The sequence below is a fragment of the Amphiura filiformis genome, chromosome 1, assembly GCF_039555335.1.
Source record: "Amphiura filiformis chromosome 1, Afil_fr2py, whole genome shotgun sequence".
NCBI classification, from domain to species: domain Eukaryota; kingdom Metazoa; phylum Echinodermata; class Ophiuroidea; order Amphilepidida; family Amphiuridae; genus Amphiura; species Amphiura filiformis.
Window position 1 is genome coordinate 73,080,733 of NC_092628.1, and position 21,263 is coordinate 73,101,995.

The window sequence follows — 21,263 nt, forward strand, 5'->3', positions numbered from 1 at the left end:
TTGGAAGTTTACATTAGGAGATAATGATAATAACCATAACTGTCTTAGATAAGCTTTGCACGACCCGAAGCGTGATTTTTAGATCTATTGGAGTGGCTTGATAGTGGAAAACAAATCTGGCCACCCATTATTTGTGTCTTTTCGATGTGGTACTTCAAATAAATCGTAGGACACTAATGTGCGTTTTCATGACAAGTTTATTTATAATAAAGATGCTCCTACTGCTAGTGGATCATCTATAACAATCTAAACCCCACATCGAGCTGGCAGCCCCATCAACATAACCTCTGTTTTTGCATTCTTGCACAGATTTACGCTTCCGTCCAACCCGGCTTCCAATGTTTTTTTAAACGAAAAAGATCAAATCTTGAAACTGATTTCTCATTCAAAGATGTAGGCCTACATTGATATAAAATTGGATCGATTGAGCCCAAATTTATTGGTCGAGCTATGAGTTTAAAAATATTTTAAAACTCATAGCGAGATTTATATAATATTGAATGAGCTTTGAGTGTGATACAAGAATATTTTTCTATCGAGTGCAATATATTCTTGTATCACACGAAAATAAGCCATTCAATATTATTATTATTATTTATATCAGGCTTTTGCTATGCGGTAAAATGAATTTAAGTTTACCTACAATGTGTATTGTAATGTAAGCTTAACTTTTGACCTTCTTGTTTTCTGCTCTTGACTCTCCAAAGACAATTTCGGAATAATTATAATATAGGTTTATTTGTAGGCCTAGATGTGGATTATATTTCCTGAGGTTATCACCATCCAGAATTGTCGCGAATTAAGTTTGTAATTTTACTTGTGAGCCGTTACGGTGTCTGTATTGGTGTGCTGTTGTATCATGACGCGTGTTGGTGCTGTCACCATGGTAACGCGCGACGCGTACGCGATACGCGTACAATATTCAAAAAATATTGTATTGCATCCGGGTATTTTGCAAATATTGTACAATATTCAGTTTTATTGTATCGCTCAAAAGCCTGATATAAATAATAATTATATAATATTGAATGGCTTTGAGTGTGATACAAGAATATTTTTCTATCGAGTGCAATGTATTCTTGTATCACACGAAAATAAGCCATTCAATATTATTATTATTATTTATATCAGGCTTTTGCTATGCGGTAAAATGAAAATTTAAGCTTACCTAGCCACCGGGTTTAACCAATGTGTAGGCCTATCGTAATGTAAGCTTACCTTCTGACCTTCTTGTTTTCTGCTCTTTACTCTCAAAAGACAATTTCGGAATAATTATATAAAGGTTTATTTGTAGATGTGGATTATATTTCCTAAGGTTATCATCATCCAGAATTGCCGCGAATTGAGTTTGTGATTTTACTTGTTTACAGTACGAAATCTCCTGTGAGCCGTTACGGTGTCTGTAGTGATAATAATAATTATTATTTATATCAGGCTTTTTATCGATACAATAAAACTGTATATTGTACAATATTTGCAAAATACCCGGATGCAATACAATATTTTTTAAATATTGTACGCGTATCGCGTCGCGCGTTATCATGGTGTCAGAACAACGTGTCATGTTACAACAGCACAATACACTACAGACACCGTACAAGACCTAGTACAAGACCGTGAACAAAATATTTGTTTTATTCCATTTGGAAAATTACAGTCGTGGTAGGATTTCCCTCAGCATGAAAATTTTTTAATAGTAATTCTGATTTAGCATTCTGAGAACTATTTAAAATTAAACCCTAGCCGTGAACCCTAAACCTATATACTCTAACTATGTTCTTACTTTCTTTAACACTAGGGCATAAGAAGAAGGAAGCAAAAATGGGTTGTGTGGTATACCCAGTGGCGAAGCAAGAATGGGGTGGGGCACAAATCCATCAAACAAAGATGGGGGTAGGTGCAGGGTGCTGTGACTCCCCCCCGAAATGTGTACTTTTCAGAGTAAAAATATGAAAGAAGGTCCAAAGCAAAAAGATATACATTTTGTAAAGGAAATAGTGCTATTTTTGCCATTTTGTGAAACACAGGCTATGGCAAACTGAGTGATTACTTTTTAAAAGTTGACGTATTCACTCTCCCTCTCTCACCTTCCCTCCTCCCCCACCCACTCTCCCTTTTTCTCCCTCCCTCCTTCCCTGCACTAGAGGTGTGGCGACCAAATAGGCATTTTTCCCAGGGGGATTCCCCTTCCCCGGCAGCTACTGGATTGACCTGCACTTTAGTACATGTACGGTAAAGTACAGTAACCCTCATTGCTTTCACAAAAATAAGACGCTCTTATATGTTAAGTGGGGTTTTAAATGCCCCCTTATCATTTTGATGGCACTTCGGACATGTCATCTCTCTTATCATCTCAACAATGGTGGTCAAATTTGCGGAAATATGTAATACACTTGAGATGCTGCTAAGTGTATAATACTTTCTCACCTGGTACAATGCTGTCAATTTATGTCAAGACAGGACTCTTATTCTCTCTTTGTCATCTTTGTCCAATTCTAAATATATATACAATTAACATGATTGAAGTCAATATTTTCCAATACCGTTATGTTCTTGATATGCCAAGTGATGGTATTTCTTTGCCACTCAACTCATATTATTTTTTAATCTATATTAAACATGGATGGTTTATTAATATGATGATTATGCAATAACCACTTATATAGTGTACTGGTTTGCGTATAATGATTATAGGCACTATTGCATATTCACACAAATTGTTTTTGTAAGAAAAAAAAACATGTTGCCCTCATGCTTTCTCAATATTCACTGACTAAATGTTTAGGCCAATATTCGCAGTTTTTAATAACCTCAATTAGTAATAATCAAACAGAAGACAATGAGCTAGGTTAGTAAAGCGTATTGTTCTGCGTGTATTCTTTTTTTTTTTAAATGAACCAATATTTTAAAATTGTTACTTTCGAAGCCAGAGTTGCAAGTCTTGTGTAACTATACCACCGGCTCTATCCATAAAAGTCATCAGGACTGGTTTCTTGAATCTCGACTAGAGGCAATGATGCATTGTGTTGTAATAAAAACGTAGGATCAACTAGTACAAGCTATGTGACTTATATTTCTTTTTCACCTTTTATATACATAGAATACATCAATACGTAAAACAAAATGAATGCAAACAACGTCATACATTTAATTAAGGTGGTACTACACCCCCTGATAAATTTTGTGACTAATTTTGCATTTTTCTCAAACAATAACTACACACTCGTAACGAAAGTTATGTATATTAATATAGGGCAAGGTAAGGAATCCAATTATTTCACTGAAATTTCAGTGATTCAAGACAAGTGGTTCATTATATATGTTAAGAAATGAGGTACATTCTACATGAATGTTCTAGCGGTATACCTCTTTTCTTTCTTACCATAAATAACGTACCGCTTGTCTCATGAGTCACTGAAATTCCAGTGTAGTAACTGGATTCCTTGCCCCTATAATATACATAACTTTTGTTACCAGCGTGTTATTATTTTTTGAGAAAAACGCAAAAATAGTCACAAATTTATCATGGGGTGTAGTACCAACTTAACCTTTTTCTTGTATCTTAAAATTAAGTCAATAAAAAAGTCTGTCCTGATTGTTGTTAATTACTGTTTGTTTTCTTTTGTTTCCTTTCTTTTCCTTTTTCTTTTTCTTTTTCTTTTCTTTTTTTGTTGTTGTTGCTGTTTGTTTTTTTCTTTGTTTTTTCTGTTGCTTCTTTTTCTTCTTGGATCATTGGGCATAATAACCTCGTAATAGTAAAACAGAAGTACAGGTGAACCTGCCACATTATGATAACGGTCTGCCATTATTAGCATAGGTCGATATCAAATGATGATGCCCGATTCAAGTGTTTTATTGAGCCACTTACAAGACACAGCCTGTCAATCAACTCATCATTCCGCTCCCTTACTCTTTATAGGCCCTTTTAATGGTATTGATTTCCTTCAAAAGACCCTCCCTTTAATGTTTTCAAGAGCATCAAGAGGGAATTGTAACGGATTAGACTCCTTTTAGTCCTTTAGCTCTCAAAACATTCGATGGGTTTCACACTCCAGTCCTTGGTCCTCTTTTGTTTGTTTAACTGTCCATGTTATTGGTCAATTACTTATGGTCATTATTGTCCATAAAGGTGTTGCAATTGTTTGGAATTGTCAAAGTTGAGCCCACTAATGAGGTATAGTTAAGTAGCGGTTATGTTTTCAAGTGGTTAAGGATCTATAACTGTGTTAAGTAATAAACGTATTATCTCTAAAGGATAATACCTAGAGCTGTCAATCTTAATTTTATATATTATATCTTTTCCACCTTCTCTTCGTGACATGTGATATGAAGCATTACCTTTAGCATCCAATGATTTATTTCGTTAAAACTATTTTTGGCATACCAAATAGTAAGTGGCATGCTTAAAAAAAATTAAGTATCAAGTACAGACTTTTTAACAAACGGCCAAATGCAACTTTTTCGCCAGCCCATCGGGCTGGTACCTGTTTCTGGGATGGGGTCAGTTTGCTCAAGAGATTAATTTTTATTGGTATTGGAATGACTTTTTGTTAAAACTTTTTGTGGTTGAATTTTTTAAAAATATTTTAATTCGATGTGTAAGGAAAAGTAAGTATGTTTTGCCGTTTCAACGAATGAAAACGAGTGAGTATTACCAAAGTTATGTTTGAATTAATATGACTTTAAAAGTTTTAGGTATAGGCCTAAAATGTAACAATAATAGTTAATATACAGCATCATATGGTCAGCAGAAGAAAAGTATGTCATTTCAGTGTCTTTGACCCGGGGTCCTTGACCACTGAACAGCGTGATATCATGTTGATAACAGATCTAAGAATCAAAATCTTCATCATATGGACCATATTGATGTCAAAGTAATTATCTATCCTATCCTGTGTCGTTTTATGGATAAAAATGACTCAAAATGCTATTGATGAAATAGTTGCTATCATGAACATCAGTTTTGCCTTTTCAACGGGAAAAATCCGATGCAAAATAAAGTTTTTAGGGCCTAGCTATAATATGGGCATAATTTATGCATGTAGGCCTATACTAGTATTGAACAATGTACCCATTTGACATGCACTTATAGATAAATAAATTGTCTTACTTTATTAATTTAATAACTTCTATGTTATAAATAAAATGACACATAACGTAAGTGAAGCTACTTTCTATCTTTTTTATTTGATTCATAAACTTACAGTCAAAACACACAAGAGTGAAGATTGCAGTGAGTAATCAGTTAATGTTCTTGCCACCATCTATCATATAGTAAACTATACATTGCGAATTAATATCAAATTATTTTAAAATAAAATGTACATGTACTTAGGTGAGTTTATATTATGTTATATGGCGAATTTAGGAGTATTTCGTGATCCTAGCATCCTCTTTTTATGACATTTTTCAGTAGATATCCACAAAAAAAGCTTATTCTAAAAAATTTCAGTTGATTCCGATTTTGCCTTTACGAGTTATGCATGGTTATGTGTAGACAATGTGTTGCAATTTTGTTCTGCTATACCAGAACGAAATTCAAATTTCACGATTACTTTGCTAACGAATTAATCTGCAAGAAATATTTTGTACATAAACATTATGTAGCCAGAGGTTTCCAGTGATATAAAAATCTCAATTTTTTGAGAAAAGTTAGGGATGATGCTGTGGATCACGAAATGCCCTTTTAACTAAAACCTGCAGTCAGTGCAGTGTAGTATTTGTGACGTGGTATATCGAAAGCAGACACTTTTGGGCAGGATCGTAAATGGAGAAATAGCCAAAAATCTACCCGGGGTGATTTTTTCACGATTTGGGTTTATGATGTTATTAATGTTTAAAATATTGTCTGATCGTTTCAGACCGGAATATAACTGGCATGTTGTATTTTTGAGACATTTTTCAAGGTAATTCCTACTCTCAACATTGTCAATAATATTTTTAAAGGCAGCTTATCTATTATTAATATTAAAGGCCCATTCAGTGATTTGCTCATCCGGACGATCGTAAAAATCATCAAAATTTTGGTACCGTACCTTTGTTATTACATAGATGTGCTTAAGTCTGCGAATGGTTCAGCCAAAAGCCGTGTAGGCCTATTTAAGACAAAATAAGACATTTTACACGAATCTGTATTTTTAGATACTGACATTATCTAAAATTAGCTACAAGTATTTGAATGGCGGGGCTTGAACTTCGTCAGTACTGCTGTTTTCTTCATTTTTTGCCAAATTTGGCATTTCAAAAAATACCAAATGACAATTTGAATGACTTAGGCCTATCCTTCTCTTTTAAGCAATTTATAAACAATTTTAATTTTTTTACTCTTGCACTGGGATCACTGAATGGGTCTTTAAGAAATGTGGCGTATCATGTCAAAAACAGACATCTTTTGGACAGCTTATAAATTTGGAGGCTTTAACATAAAGAGCTATTTTGCTCCACAACGCCGTTTTCCCCAATAAAATCGGACATTCCTAAGCGAAGAAATTGAGTTCGTAAGTTATGGTATTAAAAAATTGGAAATTGAAATATCGTGGGTAAAAAGCTGAAAAGACAAATAAAACCAGAACAGAACAATTTAGAGAACAATAATGAATTAATAATAATGAACAATAATGAATTAAAGAGTTGACAGGAGATTAGGAGTTAATGTTTTCTGCAGTTTCAGTGTACATCTTCTCACCGTTGATGGTTTGGTGGACTGTCATGTAACATGGATGTAGTAAGCCGTGATCCTAAAAATGCCTTTCACATTGACCAAAACTAATTACAAGACCTCTTCTACATTGAGGCTGGCTTTCCCTTTAAAGGGAATTTTTATTAATTATCTATTTTCATAATCATTCGGTATTAATTACATCAAAATGTCACAACAGAAAAAAGAAAGGTAACCGTTGAGTTGCCAGTTTACTGTAAACTCTATAATTGGTACTTTTTACTGATGTAGTTATTTTTCGTGCGCATATAGGCAAGTTAAATAACAAAAAAACTCGGTCGAGTTTTCCCAAAGTTTAAAAAATAAAAAATAAATAACGGTTAGTTAATGAAAAGAATAGGCCCTAAGTGAAATTTAGCAACGTGACGAGGTTTTACCCGAAATAGAGTTCCCCCTTCAAATCTATTGAAATCCGCTATAGTATTCTACTCATAAATCGTAATGCAGGAATGGCGGAAATTATAGACTTATACATGCAAATAGCAATTATGAGAACTAAAAACTTTAAAATTAAACATATATTACTACCATCAAAAATATATACACAAAACACACTTTTATCTATGCTTCACAAGTCCTGCTTCCATTGTGCGAAGCAAGAACAGCATAATCGGATCGGAGGTAAGGTTCATTATTGATCGGAGATTATACGTATTTATTAGTAATAGACAATTAACATGATTAATAGTATAATCTTGTGCATTCGCTTTATTCCGTAATCAATAAGTGTGATGAACAACCGCCTTTCTGGCAGAATGACTCGTAGCATAGTAGTATAGCTAATGGACTATGGATCCAAAGGTTGTAGGTTCGACCCTGGTAGATTTTTTTTAAATTCTAATCAATTTCTTTTTCTTTTTGATAATTGATTAAGAGGGAATAATAATGGCAATAAATCCGTCTTATAAAACTGAACACAGCGCAATCTATATCTAGCCTCATATACTTCATGTACATCATGTAGATATTATTATGTTATGCAAATGTTTATCGGTAAAAAATATCCAAAATGCCCTGTTCATGCAAATCTTGGAAAGCCTATGCTGAACTATGGGGTTCAGCTATTGAACGTTAATATAAACTAGTATCTTAATAAGTAAAATAGCTGGATGAGGTATAGGGCTGGTTGGGGTGGTTACGGGGAGTTTAAATCACTAACCTCGAAATGTGGATATCCAACTAGTTTACCCCGCATGGCTGCAAAGAACCACTAACCGCGAAATATGGCTATCCAACTAGTTTGGCCAGCAGTGCTACAACGAACCACTAACCGTGAAATGTGAATATCCAACTATATTGCCCGCAGGGCTACAGTGAACCACTAACCACTAGCCCCACATGGCTACAAAGAATAACTCACCGCGAAATATGGATATCCAACTAGTTTGCCTCGCAGGGCTACAAAGAACCATCCAACAAGCCTAAACTATAAATTGGCACCGATAGAGGGAATGCGGGAAATTATTGGGAAAAAAGTAAAAAGTATAAAATGGACTATGGATCCAAAGGCTGTGGGTTCCAACCCTGGTAGAATTTTAATTCATACACTGGAACATAGGTAGATATATATCCCAGAGTAAACCTCTTCCTTTGTTTGTATGATTACATTAGGCTGGTGGGTAAGCATCATTACAATTGATCTCGTTCACTAGTATGTATGTAATGTGTTGTTTGTAATGTTTACCCTGAGTGCTCATATCCATAAGTACCAGACTTTACTCTGGTATCTGCCTATGCATGACATGTTTCCATTTGTAAATTCATGTTAAATTGTGCTAGTGTGCGATGCGTAATTCTTCTTCCCCCTGTATTGATATATTAAAGGGCACATCTATTGCAAAAACAAATTGAACTCAATTCGAAGAGAATAATTATTACATTACAAGTTGACACTCGTTGCAATGGTTTTACTCGTATTTCTCCTGAAAAAAGAGAAACTGTGTTTGTAAAATGCTGCCTCGTACACAAATGTACGGTCCTTCCCCCGTTCGAAGCAAAATTGATTTCCATGGCAGGAGACTGGTGACGTCACAGTAAATGAAGAGTCATGTCACATGAGCCCTGGATATGAACCCTTTTGACATTCATTCATGTGTAAATATGCGACCTTCTACCACGAGAAATCGGTTCGAACAAAAGGCCATTGAAATTGTTTATTTGCATAATAAATACAATATGGATATACATCACGCTCAAATTCTAAAATTGCACGGTAAAATTGGTCTAAAATATTTTTTATTGTTTAGTCCAAATATTTCCCAACATAGCCTATGAATTGTAATATCACAATTTACTAATATATAAAAATAAAAAAAGCGGCTGATTTTATCCATATGTTTAAAAACCATTAAATTTGTAACACTTGGTTAGACTTTTTTTTCTGAGAACAACAACAGCATACGTTCTGTGCATTGAGAGCGTTTACAGTCCCTTATCTCAAAGCAGGCACATCTCATTTCATGACGTCAACTTTTTTCTAGGTCAAATCTGTCTCGTTCGAAGGAACTCACCGCTTAAGTTGGTTTTTGCGGAATATCAGTTTTAAACGTCTTATTTTTTTTTAAAAGGAGTCATTTTCATTGTCTTCATAATATTAGCTTGCCAATGATATGATGTTGTCCGAGCAATACATATGACCTTTAAGAACAATGATTAAGTATCATTAATTTGATCTCATGCACTAGTTTGTTACTGTTTGCACTGTTTACCCTGACTGCTCATATCCATAAGTACCAGGCTTGAGTCCTGTTTATCAGGGGCAGTCTGTGTAGCTCAGTGGTAGAGCGTCGAGCGCTCGCCCGACAAGCGAGGTAGTGGGGTTCAAGTCCCCGCACAGGCAGGTATGTCCGGAGTTTTTACTCGGGTATATCAGTCTATGTATGTCATGATTCCATGTGTAAATTCATGTTTAATTGTGCTAGTGTGCGATGCGTAATTCTTCTTTCCCCTGTATATTGATATATTAAGAATAACGATTAAGCAACATTAATTTGATCTCGCGTGCACTAGTTTGTAATGTTTGAATGTTTCCATGTTCCAGTGTATGATGCGTAAGCCTCTTCCCTTGTTTACAGTGTATAGTTACGGCAACAACTGTAATTGTAACGGTAGAGTTGCCAGGGCTACCGTAAAACATACGTGCTTTTTACGGTGTATTATACAGGATTATGGGCATTCTACTGTACTTTGACGGCAATATACCGTATATGCTGATTATCATGATTATACGGTGAAATACTTGTAAAATCGTCGTGTTTACGGTGAAATGTTGGCAGATATTCTACTGTAAAAATTACGGTCAAATTTTTACAGTGTAGGTAACCGGGTGTAAAAGTACGACCTTCCCGAGCAGACAAGCCAAACTTAACATTTTCTGAATCATTATTACCAGAGGAAAATACTTTCAATAGATTAAATATTTTCCAATAACATTTTGACAACATTTTGAAAATGTTGTTTTAACGTTTTTTAAAAAAACGTTTTCAGTACCTTTATAAAACATGACATATAGTGAAGTTATTAAAACGTTTTTAGAAAAACCAACTCAAAATATAACCCGTTTACCATGTTTACGGTTTGTGTTTCCTGGGAATCTGCATTTCTTCATCACAGAGAAAGAAGATCTGTGTTCCCATCACTTGTTGTTTTCATTTCCTTGTTGTGACACACAAATTCTCACACATCTGTATCCCAAATATATCAACAGCCCATTAGCCACATTGCCCGCCCTGAACTCATCGGCCCTGCTGCTATATATCTTTTCTCGTATTTGTCCATCTTGTTGAACTGTATCCTCCCCATTTCCGAATCATCTCACCTAAACTTGCCCTTCTTTCCACACCTGTATCCCAATAATAAGAGCTTTCAAATCTTTCGCACTTGGTAAAGTTTTTAAAAGATATCTTATTCTAAATCGTATAGCGTTAAAGACCTGGGCAGCTGGGACAACCCGTAGATTTTTTTCTAAACTGTGGATGATAGAACCACAATTTAGCCATTGTGTGAAAAAGTTCACTTTTATTCAGTGACCACCATGATGTTGACTGAAAGTAAGTGAGCTGTCACAGGTCGAAGGCCTACCATTTGCCCTTAGATTTTATGAACAGAATGAATCTTACCTCTAGCTCTATGTCGGCAAGCAGTGTAAGTTTGATTTGGGCCAACTACTTTTTTTTTTTCAAAAACACGAAAAAAGTGAAAAACACAGTGATAACTGACTTGATGTGAAAGTACGAAATACGTTAGGTACAACACGGTGAGATAACCCCAACACCCCCAAACAAATTCGACGAGGGGGTGATCCATACAAGCACCCCAATGTTATGCATTTTTTGTGTTTTTGATCAAATTAATCTCATATTTGACTGTAGCTTAAAAAAGTAAAAGGCTAATAGGATTTCAAGGGGCTTTGACCAGTTTGTCTTGTACCTAGGCTACAATGCTGGCCAAAATGTATTGGGACACTTATGGAAAACGTACACTTTATTATCATGATTATGGCTTTATTTCCGTAATTTGTAACGTGATGAAATGGAGATTTCTTTGGTGTACTGTAAAGCCTATACATTTTCCTAACACCCAATACTTCCCCTTCCCCACCAATCAATGTTGGGTGCCACTAGGGGCGTGTGACCAAAAAAGTAGGATTCAACCGGGGGGAGTGGGGGCTTATTTACATAACCCTATCAAAACCGTCCCACCACTTATGGCCAGCATTGTAGGAATCAAAATACTCGAGATGTGCATGTGTTGCAAGTTATTCTTTGGACATTTTTACTATAATAAAATAAGCACACGTCACAAATAGGTCAAACTATACTTTTTTTGAATCCTTAAGACTAGAATTTTGACCACTCCATAAAATTCGAAGACCTTTTGAACAAGTTTCTACACATAATAGGCAATTTTGACATTTCCTTTGAGATAGTTCGGACCCATACTTTCATGAAATACCAAAATTAACTTTTAGTGCGATAGCATAGCAGCAAAAATCGGAGACGAAAAACACAAAAACTCGCCCCGACATCAACTTCCAGCCTCCAGTCCAAGAATCTCTGCTTGGGCAAAATTACTCATAATTAAAAATGTTGTTTTTTGTTTATCAATGTTTATGCACAGATCCTGGCTCTTTGCAAGACCTGTGATTTTATACCCGAACCACAGATGCCCGAACCCAGCCATTTCTAATTTAATGAGAATCTCATAAATATTTAAAGATTGATGTCCTGACTATGTACGTGTAAAAGTAATTGTCATTGTCTTGAATTAATGAGTCCGAGGTGAGAGGTTGGCAGGAGTTATCAACGGCACTCTCAAACCACTTCTAAACACTGTCGTAAATTGCAATGTTAAACAGCACAGGTTTTAGGTATTTTTGTCTCAGGCAATTTTAAAATCCCTTCCCGGTACGCATTGCCTGAAAGTGCCATTCATTTCTTAGCTCGAGCGCGAAGCGCGCAATAATTACTTATATGTATGGCAAGTACATAATTACCGGGTAGGGATGGACCGATGCAGTGCACCAACAAATGTAGGATTCTAATACATGATTCCAACCATTGGCGTACGCAGGGGGGGTGTTACGTGTGTGAAACACCCCCCTTGGATCTGTCAAAAAAATAAAATGCGGGGAAAAGAAAACGGGCAAAGAAAGAGAGAGAGAGAGGGGGGGGGAAGAGAGGGAGAGAGAAAGAGAGGGAGGGAAGGAGGGGGAGGAGAGGTGGGAGATGAGCAAGGCATAGGGGACATATTAATTATCACAATAATATCATAGGCCTATAGCCTTAACAACCCCCACACAAAACATATAAAAATGTGTTAATTGTTGATACATGTCAACCCCCCCCCAATCATCACACCCCTGGCAACGTACGTAGGCCTACGTTAAAGTTTTAATTTTGCAACATTTCTGAGGGGGGAAAACTTGTTCACGAAAGGCTTCATAGTTTTCGGCTTTTTGAAACTAATATTTTACACACTAATAGTGCCAAAATGGTCCACCAAATCGCTTCAATTAGGGCTTCATTTTGCAAAAGTTTCTTACTTCTGAGGGGGGGGACATCCCCAGACACCCCCCTGCATAGTGGATAAACAAGTGGCCACATTCGCTTTCGACATTTACCAATATTAACATAAATCATTGGCCTACAATTAAAGGGAAAACTTGTTCACAAAAGGCTTCGTGGACCGTCATTCCACAATTTTTCGGCTTTTTCAGACTAAAATTTGACACACTAATAGTACCAAAATGGTCCATCAAATCGCTTCAATTAGGTATTCATTTTGCAAAATTTCCTACTTCTGAGGCATCCCCCCTCAGACACCCCCCTGCCGTCGCGCAAGCGCGACGCGATGTCCGCTACGCGGCCATTTTTTTATTTTTTTTATCATCACACCCCCCTTGAAAAATTTCTGCGTACGCTACTGATTCCAACGGCCCTCATGATCCATACCGAGGGAGTGAGCGGTATAAGCCGCAGGTGGAATGCCGAACGGGCAAGACATCGATTTTCCATGAGCGTGTGGTACCCAGTAGTGTCTCTCCCCATTGACAGTTATAGAGGTTGTGCATATGACGTATCATACCGTAAATATGGCGGACTACTCAAATGCATTCAACAAAAGCATGATTGCAATCTACCGCGACAGTTCGTCTCACACACATAACAAGTGCACCGGGCAAGTGCATTACGATAGGTTCATGACAATATTTGATTGAATGGACTGCACTGCGCCATACGGTGAAGGACACCGGTTCAAATCCTTTGTTTAGAGCCAATCGATAAAAGCATGCAGGGCCTCTATAGGTACGTGGTAACACAGACTATCCGACCAGCTGGGATCGTGAAAATATAGAACCGATTGGTTTCAAGCTTCCGGTAGGACTATATTGAATAAAGTATTGTGGGATACCAGTGATTTGTCCTCTAATAGTGAATTGTACTTTTTAAAACAGCAGTCAAACGTGACGTTTGACAATGTTTGAGACATGACATTGGTTGCAATGAAATGGTGTGTGATGAGTTGTTTGTTATGATTACCGCCATGCAGGACTAACCCACCAGGGCGATATTTACCATGTTTGCTCCAACTCAACTTCTGACAGCATTAGAACCTTGGTCTTGTTGGTAGAACTTTAAATTGCGAACATGCAAAGATGATGACAAAATCATTGACGAAAATCAATGGTCAATGTGTTCGAGATAGCATAGCAGGCATAATATGCTGATATACATGACATGATGCAAGAACGAATCAAGTATTCATGTAATCATGTGTCTGAAGTTGCCAACCATTACATTATGTCCACAAAATTCTAATTTTGAATTGCAAAAACAAATCGGAAAAAAAGAAGAAATCCCCAACATCCATGAAGTCGTTGAAATAGACATACTTTGGCAAAATATCACCGAACGTTCCTTGTTTCGAGATACGGTGTATAAAGGCCTAAGGGACCGTTCAATATTTTACGCCAGGGGGAGTAGGAGTTTTGACCAAAAATATCGACAACAAATTTTTACATTCCCCCTCACGTCCGCTCAAAATTTTAGTATCCTTTCCCCCTTTCCCCCTTTTTCTCCATTTAAAAAGTGATGGTTCAAGTAAAAAATTCAGATTCCTTCCTCAGAAATTTGAATTGAATCTATGTTTGGAGTACTTGTCACTGAATGGACTCTATCCCCAGTGAATGGAAGACTGTCTGATGGTGAAAAATCTCGTCTTGGGTCAGTAACAGGGTCTTCTAAGTAGCTGCCGGCATGCCCAGAGCTTGGAATAATCTTCAAATTTGCTCTCAAAACTCAGATTTCCTATGTTTAGTTCCTCTTGCTTCTTTGTTTTTATTTCATTGCACTTTGAATCTAGCGGCAAAGGCGCTTAATTATCAGCCCTAAGTGTTGGTTAATGTAATATCATGAATAATTTTTCCAAATTCGAGTTATTACGGTAATCGCAGCATTGATTAATCAAGGAAGAAAATCAACACATTTTCCAGATCATATGCTCGTCGTGGTCTAGTATTGATATAAGCGGGGATATAAGCTCCGAGTGCATTCTTAACTGCATGCTGTTTCTGTTATAAACAACACCCCTCTGGAATCAAACGCCTGAAACCACATTAACCTCAACGTTAGAAATTATATTTAATCAATCAAGTTTAATTTTTGGCTTACGTGAAACACGGAATAAGTGTTTGCTTAATATTACACTTACTTAGTCTAATTGTAATTGAGAAGGCTCTTAGCAATTACAACGGTCCGAGTCTTTTGTGTCAGTCATCATGGTATTTGAATCGCACTGACTGCGCCCAATCATGGCTTGTTCTGCATTTTGGACTCAATGTTTTTCCGTCAGTTGTTTCACTTAAAATAGGTCTATGAATTACTTGAAATTATTTGTTTTCTCCGAGGATTAAACTATAAAAATGGTTCAAGTAAAAAAATCAGATTCCCTCCTCAAGACAAAAATACGATCCCTGATAATATCACTTTCAAAGTGGAAATGTGCGTATTTATAAACTGAACTGAACTGATATCAGTTATAGTCCTACTAATGCATGACACATTGTTAGTCCATATTGCAAGACTATCCATGTCTTCAACATGAAATAAATGTTATTGTCTGGTTTGCCGTATGCTGCTTTCCTGGGAAACGATGATTCTCAATTCGGGTCTTTAAAGGGTAACCCAGGCAAGAAGAATCAGTATACAAATAGTTAAAAATGAGCATTTTTAGATTATTCTTTGATAAAATAATTTACAATTTTAGCTTTAATTTGCTTTTTATTTGATTCCAATCAGACGTATGGTCCAAATCTGTGGCCGTTCAAAGATAATTAGGTGACGCAAAAATGTGACCCTTTTCGTTTTCGCCTATACAAACGTATGCATTGTATTTCTCATGTATTATATTGTTTTCACCCTGCGATATTTAAGGTTTTATCAATAAAAAATAATAAAAACAGGTTATATCATTGGGAAAGTTTGATTTATTAGCGGTTTGGGCTAAAATAATAATTGTGTGAATAAAATATTGATTCAACGGCTCCAAATTTGCATAATTACCGCAAAAAAAGTGTTTCTAGACTTTAACTGCAATTTGCGCAAAATGCCATTTTCTTAAAGGCAGCATCTTGCGCGCAGCTTTTTTTCAATACCCCATGTCCAAATTAGCTGAAATTTGACAGGGATGATGGATAGACCTTTTCTGAGACATTTACAGAAGGAATTTTGAAATTTCTCTTTATTTTGCGAAAAATAGGCAATTACGCCCGAAATAATGCCGAAAAATCGCAAACCGTGGAATTTTCAAGGTTGTTCACCCTCGAAATTCATTCATTTTCATTCATTCATTTATTTATTTCCACAATTCACATAGAAATACAAAATACGCATTAAAATACCATCAAAGAATCATGGAGGAGATGGCCGAAAGGCCAGTAAGGCCAGAGGTAGCTATCCCCTTAAACAGAAAAGTTACCAAACAGAAAATTCAACAGCAAATAATAAAAATTAAAAACAACAAACAAACAAACAAGAAACAAAAAAAACTACAATGCTCGTCAATTAATCATATTTTGAAATTAAATGTCTTTTGTACACGTTCCGGAAATGTTTCACTGAATAAGACGCTCTTAAAGATTTTTGCAATGAGTTCCATAATATAGGACCAGCTGTACGGACAGCGTGATCGGTGAAAACCCTGCTATTTTTAGTCAAGTTATAGTTATTAGCGTTTCTTGTTTGGTAATCATGAATATTAGATCGTAGGGTAAATAAACTGTCAAATAAGCTCGGTAATTCATTAATACTGTACTTATACATAAAAACTCCCAATTCTAATTTATAGGTGTCATTGTTTGCTAAAATGTTATATTTGGCAAACAAGGGGCTGTATGACTTCTGTAATGACTACTGGCAACTGTCCGTATCGCCCATTTTTGGAGTTTCACAATTTTATCCAAATATGTTTTTACATGTGTTTCCCCAAATTAATATTCCATAGTTCAAATAAGGTTGAATAAAGGTACAATATAGAGTATAAAGAATGCGATCTGGTACAAAGAATTTGAGTTTGTTCATTACACCAATATTCCTTGAAATAGTTTTTGCTATACAGTTAATATGACACCTCCATGTTAAGTTTTCGTCTATGAGTACTCCCAGGAATTTGGTATTATCTACCCTTTCTAGAACGATTTCGTCTAAAATTATCTTAACATCTACATTACAGACAGTTGTTGTTGAATCAATATTTATCCAATTCTTGGACGTCATATGTGGTGTTCCCAGAATCATATAATTGGTTTTACTGGCATTTACTGATAATTTGTTTGCTCTGAACCAATTACTGACTTCCTTTAGTTCATTGTTAATTAACCAAAATTTGCTTCTTATATCTTTATGCGAGTATAGTATTGTGGTGTCGTCTGCAAACAGAATAAAGCTAAGTACGTTAGATGTGTTAACAATATCGTTTATATAAAGTATAAATAGTAGAGGTCCCAATATGGAACCTTGAGGGACACCGCATATGATATCTTTCATGTTGGATTCACACGAGTTATAATATACATATTGTTTCCTGTTACTTAAGTAATTCCTAAACCAGTCCAGTACAATGCCTCGGAATCCGTAGTGTTCTAATTTGTGGGCTAATATGTTATGGTCTATAGTATCAAAAGCCTTTGAAAGGTCTAAAAATACTCCAATAGTAGTTTCATCTTTTTCTACCGCATTATTAATTTTATCCACTAAATGTATAATGGCCATATAAGTAGAGTGATTGCTGCGGAAGCCAAATTGATTATCATTAAGTATTTTATGACTGTCAATATAAGCAATACATCTATTAAAAACAATCTTTCAAGTATCTTTGAAAAACAAGGCAATACCGATACTGGGCGATAATTCGAAAACACTTCAGCGTCTTCTTTTTTGTAGATTGGTATTACCTTTGCTACTTTTAATTTTTGAGGGACAATACCTGTTGTGATAGAAAGATTGAAAATTGAGGCAAGTGGCTTTACAATTTCGTTTGCTACCCTTTTGATAATGAAGTTTCCAATATTATCGCAACCAGCACTTTTGTTCTGATTGAATTTATCTATGATTTTAATAATTTCTGGTTCTATAATAGGTTTCATATACATGCTACTAGATACGGGATTATCTAGATAATCAAAATAGTCTTTTCCCGATTTATGAATATTTGCTGCAAGTTTCGGACCTATGTTCACAAAATATTTATTAAAATGATCACATATTTCTTGGGGATCTAAAATAGTAGCAGTATTGTCATTATTGTCCGTCTTAAATTTATTTTTAGTTTGCTGATTTTTACCACGTCCAATAATACTATTAATTGTTTTCCACGTCTGTTTCATATTATTTTTTGCCCGTTCAAATTTGGTAAAAAATAGTTTCTTTTCGATTTGCGTATCAAACCATGCAGTTTATTCCTATAGGTTTTAAATTTTTGGAGGCATTCCGTATTTGGATTCTGCAAATACTGTTTATATAAAGAATTTTTCATATTTATACAACGTAAAAGCCCTTTAGTTATCCACGGTGATCTTGGGTCTTTTTTTCTTTTACTTGAACATTTCTTCAATGGTACACATTCATCATATACATTGTTAAATATTTCAATAAACTTGTTATAATCATCATCTGCATTAACATTATCAAGACATTCTTGCCATTTAACATTAGCCAATTTGTTCTTTAACTTATTAATATTGTAGTTATTGTGTACTCTTTTGTATGTTGCCTTTTTACACGGAATATCTGATACATCTAGATTTGTAGACAAGATAGTAGGGAAATGGTCACTTATATCAGTAACTAAAATAGCTGATTGTACAATATTTTCATTATTCGTTAATATGTTATCGATTAATGTAGCAGATGTTTCTGTTATTCTGGTCGGTTTGTAAATAGTTGGCATTAAGGAATAAGAGTAAATTAGATCTAAGTAGTCATGGATAGGTTTTTCATTTTCCACTTTCAGGAGATCTATATTGAAGTCACCCATAACGTAGGCTAACTTTTTTTCAGTGTTTATTTTTTGAAAGACAGGGTCTATATCTAATATAAATTCGTTTATCGCTGTATGAGCTCTGTACACCACACCAACAATAATATTGCGACTTTTTACATTTTCTATTTCAATGAAACATGACTCATAATTTGATGTTGCCTTACTCAAATCTTTACGTAGCTTATAAGTAAGTTTGTCGGAAATGTACATACCTGCGCCACCTTTCTCTTTTCCGACTCTATTAGTATATTCAAAATTATATCCAGGGATTTTGTAAAAGTCATGTGGTTTATCTTTCAAGTGTGTTTCAGAAATGCCTATAATGGTGAAATCATGGTTAACAGATTTAACACATTCATTCATTTTATCGAAATTTTTAGACATGCTTCTAATATTAATGTTCATAAAATTTAATTTGCCCTCCTTAAGGAATGAACATTGACTAGGTGTGGTATAATTACATTCATGATTACAACTAACATTAGCAACATCATCTTTGTCTCTAGAACTACTTCCAAATCGCAATGGATTAAAAATCATATCATCATATTTCTTAAGGTCTATATTTGGAATATGTGTTTCATTAATGAGTTGAGATATATCTGTGTTATTATCATCATCAATACTAATATTTTCTTCTACCAATTGAATACATTTATTACATGTCCATTCATTACATTTCAGGCGTCGAATTTCATTCGGTTTTAGATTAGTACATTTTTTGTGAACAAATCCCTTGCAATTTCTACATGTTATATTTTTATGACAATCTTTTACTATTTTTGAGCACGAAACACAGATATCTTTACATACAACAGACATACAATTATATAAATATCAATAATCTAAAAAACAAACACCTGAAAAGAAACACTTCTTTCAAAATATAAGCGTTGTACCAAATGATAAGAAGTTTCTTTTTAAGCAGATTTAGTGATCAACCAGTCACTGCAGCATGTTATATAATATCATTATACATATTATTAGAGGTTCAACATAGGCCAATTAAACATTTAAACACAATATTAATAATAATAAAATCAAGATGAACAGCGAGACTGGTTTAACAGCAACCAGAATAATCATATTGATTTGATCAAATATTCAATCCGTTTCACTATTGATGTGACTTGCAGACTTGAATTATATTGATAAGAGTTTTTCACAAATTGCTGCATTCAAGATTTCAGTATTACATTGATTTGGTCAAAGATTTAATCAATTATCGATATGACTCGCTTATTGGTAAAAGTTTTCACACATTGCTGCAGTTCAGTATCAACCTTGCATAATAAGTAAATTATTGAATTGTAATAATGGAAGTTCAATACTTTTCAAGTAGTAAGTGAAAGAAGAGAAAACAGCATGGAAAATATTGAACAAAGACATACTATGATTCTTACAAAATGAACATTTTGCATCAAGCTGTACTTGAGCAAATAGATCATACACAAAAAATTACAATTTCTATGTACAATCATTCATTGAATGAAAAGTCTACTCTGCCGGCATTTCTCCATAGAGATGAATAATGTTCTGAATGTCCGACATAGATCTCATGATGTAGCGTGTTGGCCTACCAAGCTGCATAAGAACATAGATATTGCCTTCCCATGACCAAGCAGACTGAGCCCTTGGTACGCGTTTTACCATGTCCTTGGCTTTATCCAGTATCTCTTGTTTGGCCTTGCAAAGGAGATCGTGAATTCCAATGTGAGTTCCTTTGAGTTTTTTGCGATCCTTGATGATTTTGTCCCTGACATTATATCTTGCAAATTTAGCTATGATTGCTCTGGGTTTGCCGTCTCCTCTCAAAGTTCTGCTCGCTCGATGTGTCCGATCAATGTCTTGTACTTTAAGTTCGATGCCTAGTTTATCTTTAGCTAGATTCATGATGACCTGATCGGTATCTTCTGGGATGGTTTTTCCTCAGAGTCCCTTTCAGTTGATTCTGGTATACCAGTTATTAAGAGACAGTTTCTCCGTGTGTATTGTTGCATGTCTATCATGTCGACCTTATTCTTGTGTTCTTTCTCGAATAATATGCTACGGTCATTTTGGAGCTCAACTACGTCCCTTTCTAGTTTGTTTACAGATACATTTAGGTCATGAATTTCACCCTTCAACTTCTCCTGTTCTTCTTGCAGGCTGTCCTGTTTATCTGTTATTGCAACAAGTTTTTCACTCACCAGCTTTTCAATGCTTGATTTTAGGAGTGACATAAATCCTGGATCGTTCTTGACCAACGTAACCAGTTTATTAACAAGTTCTTGGGATGCCTCGTCTACAGCTCCCTCGATGTCCACACTTTCTACAGCCCCACTGTTCATCATGATGAGGTTATGTATTTCCAAATGGTAGCAAAATATCAAACCGATGTAGTAGGAAGAACATTACCATGATTATGTAGGCCTAGTATATAGTACTAAATCGTATAGTAGACAGTAGTAGCAATGCGCTGCAGTGACTAAAGTTAATCTTCTATCTATAGTTTACATGTTGGTTA